Consider the following 4504-nt stretch of genomic DNA (forward strand, 5'->3'; position numbering starts at 1 on the left):
ACGAAATGAAAGTTCGTAGTTTTAAAAATAAATTTCATAGTTCATGGGAAAAACCAGAATTCGGAAAAAGATTTTGGTTTAAAAAGTCAAAAACTTTTTTTTTTACATTTCTTAAAATTCATATCATAATTAAATAGGACTTCTATTCCTGAACGAAAGTGGTAACAAAAATCTATTCAAATTTTGGTATGCCAAAGCTCGACCATTTTGAATAATAACAAAAATCTATTCGAATTGTACATTTCCCCTTTGGATTTAATATTACCCTCGGGAAAAGGCATAAGCACATGTTATAAACGTTTTCCATGTGTTTTATATTATCTTTATCCAAATTGGAGTAGTTTTTTTCATGTCTAATTTAATACTACTACCCTTGGGAAAAGGCATAAGCACATGCTATAAACGTTTTCCATGTCGTACATTTGTGTAGGTAAACAGTACTCCTTCCTCCCAAGGCAAATGCCTAAACCCTGATGTCGCTTGATTTTAAAATATGTTAGTTTTATATGTTAATTGAAGAGAAAATATATATTTGTGAGAGAGAACTTTAAAAGAAAAATAAAAAAGAAATGTGGTATCTTTTTTGGGACAAAAAAAAAGAAGAAAATGTGACATCTACTTTGAGACAGAGAGAGTAATATTTTTAGCTCATTTACTAATATATTCTTATTCAACTTTTTGATTAATTCATTAGATTAATTCATCGTCAAAATAGATATAAAATAATTATAACTTTTTATTAGACATAAACTAAGAAATTACTAAAAAAAAAGCTTAATTTATACGCTGTCAGAAAATTTAAAAAATTATAAATTGAAAAAAAAAATCCAAAGGTAATGTGTAACTTGTCATAGTAATTAAGTGCACACATTCAAACTACTCATGTAGAGAGGTTTGACGAAGAATAATCCAATACTAAAAATCTATCTATAATGTTGTAAAGATTTTCAATTAAAAATTTATGAAAGTAATCTTATGTACTAATACATGCTTACTAATGAATTTATACCCCTTATAGGCACGAGCCACGTGGCAATGCGTTGCTCCTTTACGAGTTGGTTCTTTCATATTCAACTTTCAAACTTCTTGCTTATTCTTAACTTAATGCTTTGAATGTTCCATGGACAACTACTAATGACATATCCAACAATTTTGATTTAGGGTGCCTTGAATGTTGCATGGATAACTACTAATGACATATCCAACAATTTTGATTGGGGGTACGACTCATGTGACAAATAGTTCTATAACACGGAAAAAACTAACATTAGCACTCTAGAAGTATTCCCTCCCGTTCCATAAAATTATAGGCAATGAATATAATACGAGAATTAAGATAAAAATGTTAAAGTAAGACACGAGGAGAATGATATTAGCAAGTAAGAGAAAAGGGGAGAATGGTAGTTAAAATGTTGTTATTGGATCAATGACCTACATTATTAAATTGATATTTTCCAAAAATGAAATGCACATATTTTTATGGGACGGACGAAAATAGAAAATGCACATATTTTTATGGTACATAGGGAGTATTATATTTTGAAACATTGTTCGTTTTTAACGTTATACATTTAAACGTATAAAAAGAAAGATGCATAACTAAATTACTCCATTCGTCCCATAATAATTGTCATTCTTATTGTGGGCACAGGTTTTAAGAAATGTAAAGAAAACTTGGTTAGAAAAGTTAGTGGAATGTGAGACTCACTTTTTATATTGGTTTTATAATAAAGTGTGACTGATGTGAGTTAGTGGAATGTCAAACCTACTTACCACTTATAGTAAAAATGAAGTGTGACAATTATTATGGGATGGACCGAAATGGAGAACAATGACAATTATTGTGGGACGGAGGGAGCATCTTTTAATGTGCTAGTAATTTGATGAGGCTCGTTTCATGCATGTGTTCCATAGTAAAACTGCACCCAAATCCGTGAATTAATGACCCTTTTGAGCCAGGTGTGTTTAAATTTCGCCATAAACCAGAAGTTGCACAAATCAAGAGGGCGAAGGCAAAAGTCAAAGAAAGGAGGAGAAAAAGGCGGCAACAAGTTGATCAAGTTGATATTCCACCGGAGCTGGCCAGACTCTATAGTGGAAAGAAGATTAGAGACCCACTTAAAGGTTTGAAGGGCGGCAATGTCATTTCGGGGAGGTGGTACCCTAGGTATCAGAGCCCTACGCCTCCTTATATAAAGGGCCAACACACCAAGAGAAAGAGTTCCCCCATTTTCAATTTCTGCATCGTAGTTTAAAGGGGGTTTTCAACCATCTTCTTAGATTAGGTTAGGATCTCAACTCTCTTCCAAAGCTAAAACCAGAGTTCATTTCTTTTCCTTGTTCTTGATTTCTGCACACACACACTTGGTTCCATTTTGAATTAGCTGGCAGTTCTCGATTCGGTGTTGTTTCTCGCACAATTTTCATTTCATGTTCTGTATTCCATCCCGAGAAGGGGTGATGAAACAATTTACTGCTTTCTTACCTACTTTCCTAGCTTAGTTTCTTTGTAATAGACTCTGTTATGTTTTAATTCCAGTTTCTATTTTTGTTTTCCAGCTCTATGTCTTGTTTTATGTTTTATGCTTTAGATCTGTTTTCGCTTTCGTGTTTTATGTTGAGTCTTAGCTTAGATTCGATATTTTATGTTTGAGTCATCTTCGTATGCTTAGATCTAGGAGTGTATGTTTCGTCTCTGTATGAAAATGTCGTAGTTCTTGTTTTTACGTAGTCGTAGCTTAGATCTTAGGAATAATTTAAGTTTTATGTGTTTTCTGATATTTTGTCGTCTTTAACTTTCCAAATCTGTTCATTGTTCTATTTTCTAGGTTGATTTATTGAAGAAGATGAAGTTGTTAGAACGTTTTTACTTTACAGTGCTTTTTGCAGAGGACTGACAGTCCCCGTTTATTCTATTTGTCTATTTTTAGTAATGTCAGTCCAGTTGATCAGGTAGTTTAGCTTAGTTGTTCGGTTCAACCTTTTGTTCCAAGTCCAGTAGTTAAAACTTAACCCACCCTCTAGAAAGCGAGGCAGCAGTCAAGCCCCAAGCCGTGTCGCACAAACAAATGTCCCAATGCCTCATCTCTGTGGGATCGATCCTTACTTCCCTATACTAGTTAATAGTATTAGTGAGTTAAGGTTTTTGATCGTACTCCTTTCAGTTCCTCGTTTCTTCTCACTCGAGTCGGAGTCACTCAGCTTGATCAGCCTGAGCTTTTACCGGATCCACTCACTTGCATTTCCGCAGGTAATAGACAGAAATAGGCTGGCCATATCAGGTCGACGGTTCTACTTGAGCAGCTCACAACGATACACACATACGCTTTAAAGAGAAAGAAAAGAGAGCGCATCAAAAGGGGCGAGCATCATAATTGAAGTATTTAAATTGAATAATAGAATGGTGGGACCCTTGAGCAAGCTCTTGCGGAAAAGCATGGATGTGGGTATTGTGCTCTTGCGGAAGAGCAAGGAGTAAAAAATTAATAAAATTGGGTTTGGGCCCACATCCATGCTCTTTGGCAAGAGCATAGATGTGGTTGCTCTTAGAGTAAGCTTATATTCAATTGGGGTTCAATTTAATTAGTAAAAAGCTAATTGGAGGAGCCCATATCCAAAACCTTCCATAGATCCCTGACTGGGCCCAATATGAACTTAATATAAATAGGAGAATAAAGGAAAGACAGAAACACAATTATTAGTAGAGGAAATTTTCGCCCCCCTCTCTAATTAGTAGAGGAGTTCGAAAATTCTTCAGCTCTTCTCCGTGAGGAATTTTCTGTCTTCTTTATTCGAGTCCTAGTATTTTGATAAGATCAGCCCACCCTGATATCGAGATACAGTTCGGGAACCAGAGAGAAGATCCGTGGTCTAGTATTGAAGATCATCACGTGAAGAAGGCGCGAGCAATCGACGATTCTTTGGAGAATCAAATCGGTAACTCTAAACCATAGAATTCATGTTTAGGATTTATTTGATTTATTTGTTTTGTACAAGTCTTCCGCTGTGCAAGGGGCACCAAACCCCAGCAATTGGTATCAGAGCCAATTTTTGGCTCTGATTATGTGGATTAATTTCATGTTATGTGAGTTGCTTGAATGCATGTTTTGACCATTGTATGGTCGGAGGAATTGTGTCGTCTTTTTGCGTGATTGTTGGAGACGTGCCATGAGGAATCTAATTCCTAATATTTGTAATCAAAATATAATAATTATGTGGTAATGATTACTTTGACTCCTAAGTTTATGAATACATGCATGAACGAAAACAAACCCCCTTTTTCTTTGCGTGATTTATGAATCCATACTTCGTCGGTTCGATCCGGAATTGAAGACACCGCAGCTGCGGCGGGAACGCCTCGGCGGCGACCGGAGTTCAGGCTGACCACGCCCTCGGGCTGGGCTATCTGGACTGGGCGCTGGCAGGAACGGCAGCGGCGATCAGCGGTGATCCGGTACAGGGGGCGATGACGCAGCAGCGTCGGAGATTGCCCCACAGCAGCCGC

Source organism: Salvia hispanica, chromosome 6 (assembly GCF_023119035.1).
Source record: "Salvia hispanica cultivar TCC Black 2014 chromosome 6, UniMelb_Shisp_WGS_1.0, whole genome shotgun sequence".
NCBI classification, from domain to species: domain Eukaryota; kingdom Viridiplantae; phylum Streptophyta; class Magnoliopsida; order Lamiales; family Lamiaceae; genus Salvia; species Salvia hispanica.